At 44.4% G+C, this 18,470-nt stretch overlaps 1 long non-coding RNA gene across 1 annotated transcript; it reads right to left on the minus strand.

Moving 5' to 3' along the window:
• Positions 1 to 1,995: 1,995 nt before the first annotated feature.
• On the minus strand, positions 1,996 to 17,038 carry LOC109553487 (uncharacterized). The gene is made up of 4 exons (XR_002180045.2): positions 16,465 to 17,038; positions 16,134 to 16,300; positions 10,520 to 10,673; positions 1,996 to 2,404 (listed from the first exon to the last, which is right to left on the minus strand). It is a non-coding gene; the product is annotated as an uncharacterized lncRNA (long non-coding RNA).
• Positions 17,039 to 18,470: the final 1,432 nt, after the last annotated feature.

Below are 18,470 nucleotides of genomic sequence, written 5' to 3' on the forward strand. Positions count from 1 at the left end.
ACTTTCTTAGCGACCCCATGGACTGCAGCCTACTAGACTCCTCCGTCCATGGGATTTTCCAGGCAAGAGTACTGGAGTGGGGTGCCAGTGCCTTCTCCGAAAACGCTTCCAATATATCCTATTTCTGCTTAAGTCATCAGCCAGTTCCATTGCCTGCAGCTGAGAACCTTGACTGACTCCCCACTTCGAACATTAATATGGTGACCCCTATAGGTACTGATGTTTGCCAGCATCAGAGAGCTTATTTGGGCTTATCTCTAGTAAATTATGTTTAAAAATATAAGTGTAATTAATTATGACTTTCTAGTGTCTTACAAAGAACTTTCATGAGAAATTTCCTGACCTGACATCACTATCATTTTTATGTACATATCAAGATAAATATTATAATTTTCCTTCACTTACTGAATGATTATTACTGTTTTCAGTCTATTGAAGAGTGTGAGACTAAAATTATACAAGCAAAAGACCAAGATATCCTTTTTTCCCTGTGATATTAGACTGTGGATTTAGGAGAATGCAGGAATTTCCACTGGGCCTATAGAATGGGGGTCTATACGTTGGAGACTCTGCCTGCAGTGCGGGAGACTTGGGTTCGATCTCCAGTATCAGGGGGCTTCCCTGGAATGGGGAGAGGTGACCCACTCTGGTGTCCTAGCCTGGAGAATTCCACGGATGGAGGAGTCTGGTAGACTTCAGTCCATGGGGTCACAAAGAGTTTGGACACAACTGAGTGACTAACACTTTTTTTTTTCAAGAGTTTCCTACTGTGTTTAAAGATTTTATGAGTGTGAGAGATAGTACAATACGATGCTGCTGTAGTACAGACTGTGAGCTCTGGAACCACAACCAAGCCTAGGTTTCGATGAATCTCTGCTCTACCTACAGTGTGTAATCTTAGGCAGGTTACTTAACTTCTCTATGCCTCCATTTTCCCAATGAAAAAATGACAATAATAACAGATTATTTTAATAATCTTACATCTAAGAAATATAAGGAGTCAAAATTCTCATAATTTTTCATCAACACCTTAGATAAAGTAAAATATATATACACTTAATATATAAAACTAATGCATAGAAATAATTACTTATTTCTCTTAAGGAAGAAGCAAGATTCAAAAGTCCTCTAAATTTTGTAGTAGCCTCAGTTTTCATTAATTAATAGACTGAAAGTATACACGTGTCAAACCAGGATTTAACATTAGTTTGGTGTTCTGAACTAAAGATCTTATTTGAACTTCACCAGTTTCTCTGCTAATGTCCTTTTTCTTTTTCTTCTGTTTAAGGCTGAATAAGGTATATTTGGAAACCCTCTGTACTGTTTTTGCAAGTTTCCCCTAAGTCTAAAATTAGTTCATAATAAAGCACAGAAAAGAAGCAAAAGACCATAAGATTAGAAGAGTAAAAATTGTTTTATTTTTCCCCCTAAAGAAATATGCTGAATAAAAGTAATGACATGGAACAAAAAAAAGAAAAAGAGTAAGAAGTAGGGGTGAGAATGAAGTTATCTAGTTTTCTCCTCCACTAAAATCAGTCTTTCCTCAAATGTTAAAGATTTGGGGAAGCAATAGAAAACCTCACAATATGTGTATTTTGTTATGTGTGGGACCAGTGATATATCGTCCTTTTAAAATTAATGGTAGAAGACTTTACAACTATACTTTCAGAATAATTAAAGGTTAACTGTGCTCATCTCATATGGATGCCTTTTAAGAGACCTGAGACATTTTTATTTTATTTTATTTTATTTTTAAACTTTACATAATTGTATTAGTTTTGCCAAATATCAAAATGAATCCATCACAGGTATACATGTGCTCCCCATCCTGAACCCTCCTCCCTCCTCCCTCCCCATACCATCCCTCTGGGTCGTCCCAGTGCACTAGCCCCAAGCATCCAGTATCGTGCATTGAACCTGGACTGGCATCTCGTTTCATACATGATATTTTACATGTTTCAATGCCATTGTCCCAAATCTTCCCACCCTCTCCCTCTCCCACAGAGTCCATAAGACTGTTCCATACATCAGCGTCACTTTTGCTGTCTCGTACACAGGGTTATTGTTATCATCTTTCTAAATTCCATATATATGCGTTAGTATACTGTATTGGTGTTTTTCCTTCTGGCTTGCTTCACTCTGTATAATAGGCTCCAGTTTCATCCACCTCATTAGAACTGATTCAAATGTATTCTTTTTAATGGCTGAGTAATACTCCATTGTGTATATGTACCACAGCTTTCTTATCCATTCATCTGCTGATGGACATCTAGGTTGCTTCCATGTCCTGGCTATTATAAACAGTGCTGCGATGAACATTGGGGTACACGTGTCTCTTTCCCTTCTGGTTTCCTCAGTGTGTATGCCCAGCAGTGGGATAAAATCTTCTGCACATCAAAGGAAACTATCAGCAAGGTGAAAAGACAGCCTTCAGAATGGGAGAAAATAATAGCAAATGAAGCAACTGACAAACAACTAATCTCAAAAATATACAAGCAACTCCTCCAGCTCAACTCCAGAAAAATAAATGACCCAATCAAAAAATGGGCCAAAGAACTAAATAGACATTTTTCCAAAGAAGACATACAGATGGCTAACAAACACATGAAAAGATGCTCAACATCACTCATTATCAGAGAAATGCAAATCAAGACCACTGTGAGGTACCATTTCACACCAGTCAGAATGGCTGCGATCCAAAAGTCTACAAATAATAAATGTTGGAAAGGGTGTAGAGGAAAGGCAACCCTCTTACACTGTTGGTGGGAATGCAAACTAGTACAGCCACTATGGAGAACAGTGTGGAGATTCCTTAAAAAACTGGAGACCTGAGACATTTGATTGGCTGCCCCAGATACAGACCATCTCCTGAACAGACGGATGTTCCCACAAGTAGGTATCCTGTGTATGTCGTCTGAGAAAAGCCCACACACCTGGAGGTAGCGGTGAACTTCTGCCTGTTCGTGACCTTATTCTGGGACACAGGGTGTCTTGCTTTCTCTCCTTAGATATCATCTATTCCCGCTTTGTCATTTTACAAACAAGGAAACGGAAGCTAAGAGGAGTGGGCTGACTTCACTCGCAGAAACAGAGCTGGAATGGAAGGACACTCCAGGCCTCCAGATCCTTGCTCCAAAGTTTTTCCTCTGTGACAGTCATCCACCTAGAGGCATGGCTGGGTCCATGAGAGGGTGAAAAGTGAAAGTGTTAGTCACTCAGTCGTGACTCTTTATGACCCCTATAGTCCATCAGGGTCCTCTGTCTGTGGAATTCTCCAGGCAAGACTACTGGAGCAGGTCGCCATGCCCTTCTCCAGGGCATCTACCTGACCCAGGAGTCAAACCCGTGTCTCCTGCACTACAGGCAAATTCTGTACCATCTAAGCCACCAGGGAAGCCCTAACCAACTCCATTTTCAACAGTGTTGGTAAAAAGCTTAATGCAGAGGGAGATGAACAATGTAGAAAAGTGGTGAGAAATAACATTCCACCCCTAGTTTAATTTAGAATAAATGTATTGTGGTCTTGCTGACCCTCTGCAGGATCGGCCTATTTCATGGGAAGGACAGGGAATGGGGAAGCAGGATTATGTGAACACGTGTTCGTGCACAGGCTGGGGAAAGAGTGGGCAGGATGGAGACAGACCAAAACCACCGGAGGGGCCTTTGCTCATAGGATCTGGTTTTCTCAGCCTCCCACAGTGCCTAACAGGCAGAAAGAAGGTCTGTGCCTTTGCTGTGTGTACACTTTCCACCAGACTGTTTTACAGTTCCCTGTCTTCCTCCTCTGTTTATTCAGGTTGGGTCCATGCCTGGGAGATGAGAGTGGGCGGAAATCCAGAGCCAGGAGCTGGGGCCTTGGGGCCTCCCCTGAGACTTCTGGAACTGGGTAGGCCATCTTCCTGTCTGCCAAGCTTTCCATGGAGGCTGTAGAGAGTGACTACAGAGTCCAACGTGTGCTTAACCATGCTCTCCTCCAGCTCTTGTGCCTGTTCCTTCTGACGAGAAGCACATGGTGGAAAGGTGATGTAAGGGGAACTGTTTTAAAATCTGGCATGGGAAGGTTGCCCCGATGACATGCCCTGGCCATTGACAAAGCAGGAAGATCCCTGCACGAGCTCGTCCTGACGTTTTCCAGTTGTGCACAAGATGTGTCCTGGTCTCGAAGCCATGGGCCCAGTCTTTTCTGTGGTCAGAAGAATAACTAGGGTACCTTCTCATAACCATGGAGTTTAGAGAGAAACACTTCCTTATGCTAAACTCTCTGTTCAACACTTCTACATGTATTACCTCATTTTATTCACATAGAAAATCGTGGAGACCTGAACTCCATTATGTTCAGAATCAGTGCTTGAATGTGTGTCTGTCTACGCATTCTTCACCAATAAAAAGCCCTCCTTCCAGTGTGAGTGACACAACAATAAAGTGTGACTGCGTAAGTGGGTCCAGCATCCACCATGTACCTAGAGAGGGGACCTAGAGCAAGTCGCATAATCACTCTTTATGTCAATGTCCTCAGCAAATAATAGGAATAATAACAATGACCAGTACCTACCTCATGGGGTGGTTTTGAGAACCAAGTGAAGTATTTTAAATATAAATGTTCATTAAGCAAATATAAGGAGAAGGGGGTTTTGGGGTTTGCTTTTCACATAGGTAAAGATATTAGAAATGGATGAACTATATATAAGCTATGTTTTTGCAAGTTCATATAGTAAAATCAAAGGCTAATTTTATCCCAACATGAATACAAATGTAATCTCCTATGGCCAGCCTCTTATGAACCCCTTGATTACTTGCCTCAGGGGGTCTCAGCCCAATTACATCTAATGTCCCTTTTATATTAAGTATGTTAAACCATTCCATTTGTTATCCTAAAGCAGAATTCATAAATAATATAACCTACCTATAGACATAATTATAGAAATCATATGACATCCTGCTTGTAATAATGGAAAGAGGAAATCCAAGGAGAGTGTTTCAATATATAATACTCAAGCATGACTAGAAGACAGCAGGTAATACTCAGATACCTGTTGTTCTACATATAATCACCAGAATCTACCAACCACAAATGCAAACTGATACGAGAACCTTTTATTCTGATTCAAACAATGTAAAGACACTGCTGTTAGTGATGTATTTTCTAAAATGATCAACAACTTTTGGTGAAGTTCCAAGTACAATAAAGTGCTGCTTTCTGTCAATTTACAGAATTGATGCTTTACTGAAAATTCAGAGAGCTTTAAAACAGGGCAAAAAACAAATGTTCAGTGTTTTATAGAATATAGGCTCCCAAGTTTATGGATTTAAGTTCAGATCATTCTAAACAGGGCTTTTAACCCAACTACATGTCCAGCGGGGCATCTGAAAATGAAGTGTGAAATGGGATAATTCTTCAATGTGTGTGGTTTGTCCAGTACATGGCAGGATGTCCTTGGCCCCATCCATCAAATCCCCATTATCATGATGATCAAAAACACACTAGTGAACTCCAAGATACACAGGGGTGGCAGCCCCTCCTCTGCCCCACCAGTACCAAGAACCTCCACTCCGTATGCTTCCTTACCTTGTAGGGCTCACCATTTTGCCAGAGTGCAACTCTCTCCCTGGATTACCCAAAATCTTTCTCCTTCATCCTTTGTCTCTCTTATCTTTTATAATCTGATGCTTCAACATAACTAAACTTTTCTTCCTCTCGTGACCTAAATTATTTACTCTAACTGGACTCTCTTTGAACTATTTGCTTCCAACCTAGAGCCCTAAGGATGTTCTTGGAAGAGTTGACAAGACATGGAACTAGTTCTTAGAACTAGAAAGTAACATGGAAATCATTTAGTTCAATGCTACAAACAATCAAGCTGAAGCTTAAATATGTGTGGGGACTTATCTGAGGGCCCACAACCAATGTCTGGTCATTCAGGTCAAGAACCTGCGCCGGTCTCACCGTCCCCATACCACCCTCTGTCGTTACCAATTAACCAGTAAACCAGGCAGCAAACTCATATGCAGGTCATCTATAAGGCACCCTGTTAGGAATGTTTTAGACTTCCTGAGTTCAAAGTACGATTATAAAGACAAGAAATGGCGATGAAAACCAAGGATTGTTTAACGAAGCTTATGTCTTATATTCCAGTTTTGTTCACGACTTTGTCTTCCATGTTTTAGGACGTGAGTAGCTGTAACTTTAGCCTATAGTTCCTCTGGTACTGAGCTAAGATATTACTATTTACAAGGTAAAGTGAAAAAAAAAAATGTGCCTTACAAAGAGGTGCAACATACAGACAATTGTATAAAGGTAGAATGTGTTGGAAGGAAGAGAATCCGGAAGTGATAATATAGGCAGGTATTATAATATTTCAAGAAGGCGAGACCCCGAATCAACTTGGAGGCAGTGGAAGTGTTAAGAGGAAGCAAGAGATGAAAGACATCCTGGATAGAGAATCTCAGGAAAATGAAAACTGATTATATGCAATGATGATTGGAAAAGGAAATTTCAACACTGATCCCCAAGTTTCCAGTCTACAGAATAGGGGGAAGGGTGGTACCATGAATAAAGACCAAAAGGAGATAGGGGTACCACAAAGTCAGAAAGAAGGAAGTTGGAGGGAGAAGGGCTGGTGATTGGGAAATGACTCAACACAGAGAGTGCTCAACTCAGATGGCAACTGAACACATGAAGCCTGTGCCCAAACAGATAAGGGGAAATGTGCGTCTGATCTTCAGCCTATAGTCATGAAGCTAGACGTGGATGCGAATGACACGGATGAAGGAGGAGAGTTAGACCACTTAGAAGGAGAGGATGGACTGGAAAGTAAGCGTCAACAGTCTGAGCCTAATGAATAGCTAACAAGTTTGGGGGTGAAAAGACAGGGAGAAGATGTCAAATGAAACTTTTAAAGGAGGAGGTGGGGGAAGAGGAATTAAGGGAGGAAACCGAATTGGGCAGATCTCCGGAAGCTGCAGGCAGAGAAATTCTCAACAAGCCTGGCTCACAGCATGGCTGAGGAGGACGTGGGGGATCACAGGATGGGCGGAGAGGATGCTGCTCAGAGCACAGGTAGAGCCTGGCAGAAATGGGGAGAAAGGGCAAGGTTCTCTGCCTGCGAGAAGACCAAAGAAAGAGACGCTGGATAAAGCATTGACGGAGAAGCAGAGGGGCTGAGCAGAGAGCCGAGAGCCAAAAGCTGGAAGGATCTCAGGTAAGGGAGTCTTGTCCTCTTCAAGAGCGGGAAAGGAGAGGTGGTCCGCTGAGAGCAGGAGGGGCTGAGAGGGAGGGGCGTGGTGAGAAGTTACTCCCTAGGACGTAACAGGAATCCGGCGTGTGATGGATGATGGACGAGAGGCCAACGAGAATTCAGAGTTGCTTTAATAAAATGAGGGAGGAAGAACAGCAAAAGCAACAGACTCACAGACCCAGAGGATGAACTTCTGGTTACCGGGGAAGAGATGCGGGGTAGGGGTTGTTTGGGAGTCTGGGATGGACATGCACACAGTGCTATGTAAAAAAATGGATGACCAGCAAGGTCCTGCTGTATAACACAAGGAGCTCTGCCCAGTGTCGTGGGGCAGTCTAGACGGGAGGGGAGTCTGGGGGAGAACGGAGGCATGTATGTGTATGGCTGAGCCACTCTTTGCACCTGCAACCATCACAACATTTTTAATCAGTTCTACTCCAATATGAAGTAAAAGGGTTCAAAAATAAAAGAAAGGTAGAACAGGGAGGAGGTTATGGCCTCGGAAATTTCACGAGTTCAAGATCCAAGTAGTGGAGGAATTCTCAGAGACGTCGATGATGATGATAATGATGATAATTTCAGCTAACATTGCATGTGGTGTTAAAGTACCAGATAACATGTTAGGCAATTTTTTTCATGTGTTTTCTCATTAAATCTCTATAGCACCACAGTAGGGTATTACTATTATCCCATTTTATAAGTGAATAAGTCAAGTCTACAGATAGCCGAGCCATTTGCTCTCAGGCACACGAGAGACAGACCCAGAACTCACACCTGGTCCTGTTACCTCCAGAAAACCTAATGCCAAGCTGCCCATGATGGTCTTTACTGTCACTCACGTGAGCAGCTCCATGGAGGTGGGACCAAGCTTCCTGAGGATGTAAAACTTGAATGGTGCCCTAGGGCAGAGTTGGGAGGATGATCCGCGTTCACGTTGGAATCCTGAGAACTCGAACTAGAAAAGGAAGCCTGTGAACCAGATGCAGGAGTCACTCAGCAAAGAGAGAAAGTGTTACAGATTCTGGTGTACGAAGCTCACCTTGGAAAAGTTGTTGGATAAAGGTCACGAAATGATGGTTGGGGGAAGTGGTGGGATACACGGATGTTCTGTTCAGGGAAAGGAATAAGAGATGTGTTAGAGATGGTTACAAGATAAATGGAGTCTTCAGAGTAAAGCCAGAGGTTTTTCTTAATGCTAGGAAGTTGAAGGATGCACAGAAAATCATTTGGGGAGCTCTGTGCATTTTGTTTCGTTTTTAATATAGAGAGTCCCAAGGGATAGGTTGCATAGTTTCAAGTTAGAGATCAGATAAGACTTTAGGGCTCTCTGGAAAGAGATGGATATAAGGGCTAAAGTGGAAGGAGAATGAAAGTTGGGATTTAAAACTATTATTTTAATGACCAGGGCTTGGAACGAAGAGGTCAATAATAACGGAAGAGGAATAGCAACTAGAAATCAATCAGTGCAGGAACTGTTGGTTTTGCATGATGACCACTAGGAGGAGCTCCAGCTTCCTCCTCACCTAGAGGTTAGGAGCACAGTTTCAAATTCTCAGTCTACTTCCTAGATGGGGGATTTGGACCATCTGCTAGATAACAAAGTGGAGATCATGATGTTGTTCAGAGAATAGTTTTGAGGATTAAATGAGATACTACATGTAACATGTTTTTACCGCTCTGCCCTGAAGACAGGCAGCCATCAGGGTCCCAGTTGGAGAGGATTCTCTTCCATCAGAAACGAAGCCGTGAGAACTACTAGACCAGGGTGCCAGGGCCTCTGTTCAGCATGGAAAGGGAAACCGTCCACAGTTGCTGACACGTCTGTGCTCTTTAGGGATTGTCTTTTTCTATCCAGTAAATCCATATGGCTTATGGGGCAGAAACAGGGTGAAGCTGCCTCAAGTCTAAGAGGAGTCCATTAGGAAGAAATCCAGAATTGGTGAGCCTTCTAGATCTTCAAATGAGAGCTCCTCCTTCCTCGAAGACATGTTTCACCCTTCCTTGTCTCTTCTCCCCAGCTGGATGGTGAGATGTTGGAATTGAGGCACGGGGAGGGGGTGGGGGCGGGCTGGGAGGTCTGCCTCGGAGGCCTGTCTTATTACACGTCTTCCACCCCCTTCTGTTTCCATTTCTAGAGCCTGTCTCTCAGCAGACTCTCTCCCAGCATTTTTTGTTTTGTTTTGTTTTTAATTGGGGCCTGGATACCCTCATTGTCATTTATTACATTTCTCTTCTCTGAGCCTGGAGGACTTTCTCTGGAATAAACATAAGACCTGTTATTTTAGAAATAAAATGTGTTTTTCATTAAAAACCTTATTCTGACTCCTTCAGTCCCAGCAAAGCTTTTCCCTCCTGGCCTAATTGGGTTTCAAGTTATCAATGATACCATTTCTGTACAAGGAAGCAGGACTCCGCCTGTGTCCTACTAAAAGCCCTCCTACCACTGATATGAAATGAAACTTCCCTTTGGGAAAGTGTAAGGGGAAAAACTGTTGCTTTTAAACTGTGGTGTTGGAGAAGACTCTTGAGAGTCCCTTGGACAGCAAGGAGATCCAACCAGTCCATTCTGAAGGAGATCAGCCCTGGGTGTTCATTGGAAGGACTGATGCTGAAACTAAAACTCCAATATTTTGGCCACCTGATTCAAAGAACTGACTTATTGGAAAAGACCTGATGCTGGGAAAGAGTAAAGGCGGGAGGAAAAGGAGACGACAGAGGATGAAATGGCTGGATGGCATCACCAACTCAATGGACATCAGTTTAAGTAAGCTCTGGGAGTTGGTGAAAGACAGGGAAGCCTGGCATGCTGCAGTCCATGGGGTCTCAAAGAGTCAGACACGACTGAGCGACTGAACTGAATTGAATAGACGGGGAAATAGAAAAGAGGGTTTCAGAACTCCGAGGGGAAACCTCTCATTACCCTTGTAGGTTGCTAGGTCTACATTGTTCCTCCCACACTCATCAAAACCATTCCCCCCTCCCCATCCGGCGACCCTCCCCAGTCCCATCAGCCAAGGGAGAGACATGTCCAGGACTGTGAAAAAAGGAGACCGATAAGCCTGCCTAAATGGGAAGCGTCTAGACTTTGTTCCAAAAGCCAATGTAGTGAAGTCCTCAACAAAGAGAAAGCCCAGTGGTTACATCTCAGAGCGAGCCAGTCTCCATCATTCACCTGAGCCGTGGGCGGTGATTGACACGAACACCCACACAACAGAGTCCCTCCCATTTCTGAGCAGCAGCCCCCAATCTTGGCTACAGGTTACCATCAGCTCGGGAGCTCTTACCTCTCATGCCAGGATTTAAATTGCTTGAGATCAGATCTTCAAGACTTTTTCAAACATCTAGAGGATTCAAATGTGCAGCCTGAGCTGAGAACCACTGTTCTAGGATCGTGTTGTCCCATAGAGTAGCCATCTGTGAGTACTTAAAGTTGGAGACCTAAACATCAAATCAAATTAAAAATCAGTTCCCAGATTGCACTAGCCACATCCAGCCGCTGGGGGCCCATGGCTTTTCTAGGTGAGAGTACAGACCTACCAAGTCTCCATCATCATGGATGGAGTTGTCCTGGAAGTAACGAGAGCTAAGAATATTTCTAAGCACAGCAAATGTTATTTGGTTTTAATGTAGATTTATTTTAATTATCTTCCATTTTGTCCTTGCACAGCATCAGAAAAGATATTTAAGAGGTAAATTTGGTGTAAATTGATCCCGGTCTAGAACATGAATCACTCACAGCATGATGGGCTCAGGACACTGCCTATCAGGTGTGAATTTGGCCCAATATCTTCCATGTTGTCATATTTACCCTCTTAACTTAAACGTAAATTTACCACCGAAAATCACCCTTCTCCTTTTATTCCGTTACCCTTTCTGATCTGGGGACCTACTCTAACTAGGCCAGTGATTCTGGTAGCTGCCAGAAGACAAGGTGAATGGCTTCTGCAGACCGTGGACCTGGCCCCAAGGCTGGCCAGAGCATCTGCCTTTGGATTCACAAAAATCTACCCCACAAACAGAATCCCATGAGGGCATGCTATCTTCTGTTTCAATGTCCACGTTATAATCCATATTACTATTTTATCATTTGGGGCCTTTTAATCCTAATATTGATGTTGCCCAGTCCATGTTTCGGTGGTGGTGATTTTATTCCAATGGACTGATATGGCCACCACCATGATAAAAATAGATAAATGCACTTGGTTGATTTCCTCAGTCCTGCAAAAGACAGGACACCAGCAAGAGCAGATTTTTTTTTCTTAATAGAAAATTATTTAATTAGTATACATGTGCAGATTTTTGATGGAGGCACAGTATCCACTTAGGCCCCAGCCAAGGTCTCACTAAAAGCATGAATCAGAGCCTAAATACCAAGTTAAAGACTCCTTCTGCTAATGGTGTGAGTACCGCCCTCCACCCCACCCCGTGGGTGAAAGGGTTGGTTCATAATGTCAACACGTGGTGAGGTCAGACACAGTTTTTCTTCTGATGGAGATAACTCAGAAGTCCTGAGGCTATCCAGAAAGAAATGACGGGGCCCACTCTGCGTTGAAATCTGGAAATCCAGCATCCCTTTCAGGGAGGAGGTAACAGGCAGCTGCCAGCTCCTGTCCCTTTCCAACTATTTTCTATTCCCTTTTCCTTGATTGTTGCTGCCTCAAACTGCTCCTTAACTCTGCAGAATGGAAGACTCTGCCACCTGCTGTGAGACGTGAAAATGCCAGGGGCCCACTGGCATTTGCCGCAGGGCAGGGTGCTGTCTGAGTCGTCTGTACACCTGGCTGTGTGTGGAGATGCTCCATAGTAACTAATCTGGAGGGGTGGGCCTGGCACAGGCCAGAACCCTGTGAGCTTTTGGCTTCGCTTATTTGGGGTTGATTATCATGTCAGCTGCCCAGGGGATAGGCGCGAAATACACACATTTGATCTGATCTGGTTTTTAAGAAGCGGTCCGATGAGTTCACCTGTTTTAACAGCTCAATCAGATGGACCGGGTATCCAGGCATTGATCCTATGGCACTGCCTGGATCCATCTGAATGAAGCCATTTAGTGCCATGTATAAACACAGCTGAATTCAGACGAGTGGGATGAAATCTTTCCTTGAAGCTCTTGAGTCATTGAAAATCCAGCCCCTCTGATGGGGTCTCCACTGGGGAGAGGCTGTTGCAACTCTATAGGATAGGTTGCAACTCTATCCAACTCCCTGAATGGAATTCAACTTCTTTCCTAGTTTCATTCCTGGGGATCTCCTTTTTACATCACCCTGAGCTCCCCAAAAGGACATTTGTGAGAGCGATAGATAAAGACTGGGGACCAAAGACACAGGCATAAGCTATCAAAAAAGTTTCTTTCCTGGAGGTGATGAAATCTGTGACCTCTCACTTGGGGGGTCAAAGACAGATTGATTCTTTTCTGAAGTAAAACGGAGCCAACAGGATTTATGCTAAACAAGGACTCTAAGAGATTCTTGACTGACCCTCATTGATTCACAGTACTTCCTAGCCTTATTCAAAGCCATGCTTCTTTCTGCTTAGACAAAGGGGACAGTTCAGATTTGGGGGTTCTTCCCTTGGTCATGCTGTGTGGTGATGTCTGATTCTGCACCTCAGAGCTCATCACCTTGGCCATGACTGCAACACAAGGCCAGCTGATTCTGGTTCTCACGTGTCTTGGATTTAGCAGAGTTGTTTTTTTCTTTTTTTGCATCATTCTTTTTTATTAATTAATTTTAATTGCCGTGTATTTGCTTTACAAAGTTTCTACTACATAGCAAAATGAGTTAGCCATAAGTATAAATATATCCCTTTTCTTGGGATTTCCTTTGCATTTAGGTCAGGCAGAGCATTCCTGTGCTCTATATTATGTTCCCATCCATTGTCTGTTTTAGACATAGTATCAATAGTGTATACTGTCAATTCCAATCTCCCAATTGGTCCCACCCTACCTCTTTCCCCACTGGTATCCATACATTTGTTCTCTACATCTGTGTCTCAGCTTCTGCTTTGCAAACAAGGTCATCTGTACTGTTTTTCTAGATGCCATATAGATGTGTTAATATGCAATATTTGTTTTTCTCTTTCTAGCGGGGTATTTCTAATGACTCTTCTACCTGCCCCTCGGCTTTCTCATCTGTAAGTGAGATGGTTGAATCCGGTCATCTCTAAGCTCTCTCCTAGCATTTGCCTTGTTAGAGTTGAAGAATATCCTCTGCTGGTATTTGCATAGCATATTAAACATCTTGTACAGCAAAATTGTATCTATCATCTGCATTGCTCCTTCTCAGTTGTCCTAGGGAAAACACACCCTTTATTTTCTTCAGACACATTACCCAGTTAGATCAGATATCCAAGGTCCACCAGTCTAAGTAGGTGGACGTGTTAACACAGCTGCCCCTAACACACTGACCACTGGACTCTCAGCCAAGTCCAGATTCCCTCCACAGGTGGATGCCCTGCCTACGGGAGAGTTAACACCACCTGTCAGCACCCAATGTGGCAAAGACTGGCATGAGGCAGTGAGCTTGAACCATCTTGTGTTGAAAGGCAGAACTTTTTCTTTCTTATAGTTCAGCTTGTATCAAGGCCTTCAAATGCAGCCAAGGCATTAAAGAAGAGAGAGGGGAAAAAAAAAAAAACCTTGGAAGGTTTTTGTACTTTACGCAAGAAAAAAAAAATTTTTTTTTCACCATTACCAAAATCTCCTCCAAACACACAGACCCTACAGTATCCCTATTAAATTATATAGCGCGAGTCCAGCCCTTGACTGTCAGCGGGGCCCATCAGTCCTAATTTATCGCCCCAGGAAACACAGTACAATTATGGTAATAAATAATAATAGGATTCAGTACATGACAACATGAATGATGGAGGCTCTCAGAATTCATTTACGTTGCTTTGTGTTGCAATCATCATGCCTCTAATGTAATGCCAAGCAAATGAGCCCCTTTGAATATTGTGCAATCTATTGCAAGTCAACTGGCACAAAACTCACTCAATAAATCATGTTCAAACACATGCCTGTAATGACAGGTAAATCAACAATGAAGTAATTGCATTTAATGTATTGAAATACTGGACAAAAAAAACAGTGACCTCGAAGTGACTTTTTGTAAAAGGTATGATATAGTTGCAACAGGGAGTGAGTTCCATCCTAAGAGGCGCTTCTTGCTTACACGCACACACAGCACCCGGGACCCTCCTCCCTGCACAGGCCTTGATTTATCGCGGTCTTCCTACAGCAGTCACGTGACCAGGCTGTTGGAGGCCTCAAAGGGGGCCTTCACCAGGCTGAACTCCACACTCTGCTCAGGGTGGGGATCAGCCTCCAGCCCAGGAGCCCCTTCTCTGCCTGGCCTGTCCCCAAGCTCCGATTTGGGGAGTTAATGCAGACGGCAACCTGATGGGAAGGAAAGAGCCCTGGGCAAGAGTCAGGAGGGCCCATCCCAGCCCTCGTCCTGGTATTAACAAAACCAGCATTCAACTCTCACCAAGTCCCTCCGCCTCTCGATCCTTCATCTGTAAAATGAAGGGCTTGGACTGTCATCTCTGAAATTCACTGCAATTCTAATATTTTACCAAGTTCTGATTCTAATTAGAGGACTTGATTTTCAAACAGGCAGAAAAAGTCCCCCGCCCCCACGCCGGCTCCTGAGTGTTGGAGGCCCTGGTTTGAACCAGCCGGCATCTCTTCATCATTTCTGTGGCTTAGGCCAAGTGTATGTGCTTCTAATTTCTGTGAAACTTGGGCCTGCCCCTTTCTGGGCAAGCAGACAAGTCTGAAAATAGGGCCCCAGGGGCCATGTGGATGGATAACAGACAACATTGAAATGACAGGCTTCCCCACATCCCCTGCTGCAGTGGGCCCATCTCCCCTCGTCCCAGCAACCACGTCAAGAAGAGATGAAGCAGAGCCTCGGCGAAGCCAAAGGCCACTCCAGGGACTGTTCCTGCTCTTGGGAAACACTCCTTCTCTGAAAGGTTGCAGAGCCTCCTCCACTGACAAACATCCCTCTTTCTCCTTAACTCTGAGCCCTTGACTATTTGTCAGTGTAGATCTCAGGACCCTACCGTCTTGGAGACATAGGGAAGTGGCAAGATGTCAAAGAAATGGCAGCAAATGTGGAGTGAGAAGGCCTGGCACGTGGTGTATCAGGCCCGTGACCACGTCCAAGTCCTCAGCTCTCCAGCTCCATGGGCTGCATCTGTGAAATGCTCATATGTGGTGTGCCCACAGTGGGGTTGTGGGAAGAACTGTGTGACACACTCATGAAAAACCTCCGTTAATTGTACACCAAGAAACTGAAGTTTCCGTTTTAATGATTCTTTGGGAGAACAGAACACTCAGAGATGAGGGGACTGCCTTTTGCTCTCAGACAACACTTCTCACCACCAGACATCATCTTGTCGATGGATCTCTGGGTTGTTATTGTCAAGCTCTCCTCGGGAGGGTGTCGACTAAAGGAAGAGGGGCTTTCAGGGTCTGATTCTCATCACTCGTCTGTTCCCAGCACAGAGAACAAGGTGAGCAAGTGTTTATTGAATGAATGAGTGAAGGACTCCTTTTCTTTCTTAGCAGTGATCTTGAAGGCGATTTTAGAAATGATATTTTGGTACCCTCCCTCAAACCCGTAAACACAGCTTGTCCTCTTATATATATGGTATATGATGCTTAGATGGTAAAGATAAACATGAGCCTACTGTGTAGCACAGTATATTCAGAACTATATTCAGATTCCTATGATAAACCAGAATGGAGAAGAATATTAAAAAAGGATGTATACATATGTAAAATGGAATCACTTTGCTGTACAGCAGAAATTAACACAATGTTGTAAATCAACTATACTTAAATAAAAAAAAATACTGAAGAACATAAATACAGCATCCTGCTTCATTTACCTTTCCTGCTGAAATGAGGCTGTCTGGCTGGAGGTGGCTTCTTTGGCATCCTACAGCAAGGATGACAGTTGGGAAGTCTTTGAAGTCCACTGAGATGCCTTCTGAGGCCAAGGTTGGACTGTCCAGAGAAAGACGGCCTGCTTCAAAACAGGAAGTGATCTAGGAAGCTGGGAAAACCCACAAGCATTTCTGCATTGGAAGAGTGGGGAGTTATGGTGAATCCAACCACCAGAAGCCCTTGAGCTAACAAGTTTCCATCCTCAGGCCCTGTCCCCCTCTCCTGGAAGCCATCTGTCACAGAACCACAAAATTGTCCTCAGCTTTTGCTTACCTTCTCCTTCTTTGGGACAAGGTTTTATTTATTTATGTCTTCATTGCTCCACGGGCTTTCTCTAGTTGCAGCAAGCAGGGGCTACTCTCCAGTTGCGGTGCACAGGCTTCTCACTGCAGTGGCTTCTCTTGATGTGAAACCCGGGCTCTAGGGCTCTCAGGCTTCAGTAGTCATGGCTTGTGGGCTCAGGACTTGTGGCTGCCAGGCTCTAGAGCACAGGCGTAGTTGCTCTGCAACATGTAGGATCTTCCTGGATTAGGGATCAAACTGTGTCTCCTGCATTGGCAGGCAGGTTCTTCACCACCGAGCCACCAGGGAAGTCCCCCTCCTTCTTAAAGGGGGACCTTGCTCTCTCAAGAGCTCCTCCGTGATACACCTGGAAAAACCAGGCAGCAAGCAGCAGCCCCAACAAAAGACCCATTAACCAGAGCAGGTGGGAGGGAAGGCAAAACAGGGGGCTTAGAGGGACACAGAAAGAAACAGAGTAACTATAATTTTAGAAAATTGTTACCAGTTGCAAGATGTTAAAAGTGTTCCCCAAAGAAGGGAACCTGGAGAATGGAGAGACTCGGCTTCTCCCTCTGACCTGATGATTAATGAGCTAGAAGTTTGGATCCCTGATGCTAAATACCTACTGTGTTGATCTTGGGGTTTCTCAACACTGGGCTGGATTCAGATTGTTCCTGGAAGCAGGACAGGTATTTGGCCACAACTGGTGAGCAACGGCTCAAAGACTCCATCTCCTACCCCTGGGATTCCAAGGTCCCTTCAGAAAAAACAAACCAGTGGCAAGGCGAGCCCAGGGTTGAAGAAGAGGAGCCAGCTCTCTGTGTCTTCTGAAAGTTATGGAAAAAGATGTGCCTTTTACTGAGCACATGCGCTTGCCTGGTGGCTCAGATGGTAAAGAATCTGCCTGCAATGGAGGAAACCTGGGTTCAGTCCCTGGATTGGGAAGATCCCCTGGAGATGGAAATGGCTACCCACTCCAATATTCTTGCTGGGAGAATCCTCATGAACAGAGGAGCCTGGTGGGCTGTAGTCCATGGGGTTGCAAAAGAGCCAGACATTGAGAGACTAACACTCACTGAGCACATTGCTAAAGTTTCTTTATGGAAGGTAATGGATTTTAGTTCAACCCATCAGTATGAATGGTTTATAAATACCCCCCGAACAACATTCAGAAGATCACCCATCTCCCTGGTTCAGCTTCCCCAAAGTGTGTTTTCTTCACCCCAATTTCCACTCTCAGTTCTTGCCCCAGCCATCTTCCCATTTCCACCCCAGAATACCATCCCTCCCAGGATGTCAGGGACAAGAGATGAAGCCCTGCCTCTCAGCATCTTATGAAACCCTTCCTGAGAGCCAGTGAGCTTGCAGCCCTGACTGTGAAATGGCTTTGTCACTTGACTGATGACTGGGGGCCAGCAACCACCACCCCTCCCACGGAACCCCCAAAGTCCATACACAACACATCAGTGGGGGGAGAGTGATAAAGGAACTCCAGAGAGCCTTGGATGACACCAAGGGCAAAGCCAGAGGACCAAAGCCAGCCTTGCCTGCGAACCACATTCATCCCTGAGAGGAAGGGCTTTCCTCCAACTCGCAGAGGATGAGCAGGCAGATACAGAATCAGAGGGGAACATTTTCATCCAGAACTTTCTATGTGTTTCTAGACAAACTGGGAGGCTTGTGAGAAGACCCTCTTCCTGAAGAGCACTGTACCAAACACGCAGACTGGGAGGAAGGAAGCTGTCCTAAGTTCTCCCTGCATGGCCGCTACACCACCACTGGCTCTTGGTAAAGAGATATTAGGCTCAGCAATGGTCTAGAAGCCCTAAGACCTTGGTCAAGGGTTCTAAGGCAGCTCAGAGTGATGCCTGTGAGCCTCAAGGGGAGTTTGCCAGAGCCAGGGACATTCAATTATTTTGTTGTCTGTAACACCTGTTTCAACCCTACTTGCCATTGTCAATCATACCTCTCTCTGGAAATGCACGGAGATTCTTTCT

The sequence above is a fragment of the Bos indicus genome, chromosome 27 (genome assembly GCF_029378745.1).
Source record: "Bos indicus isolate NIAB-ARS_2022 breed Sahiwal x Tharparkar chromosome 27, NIAB-ARS_B.indTharparkar_mat_pri_1.0, whole genome shotgun sequence".
Classification (NCBI taxonomy): Eukaryota; Metazoa; Chordata; class Mammalia; order Artiodactyla; family Bovidae; genus Bos; species Bos indicus.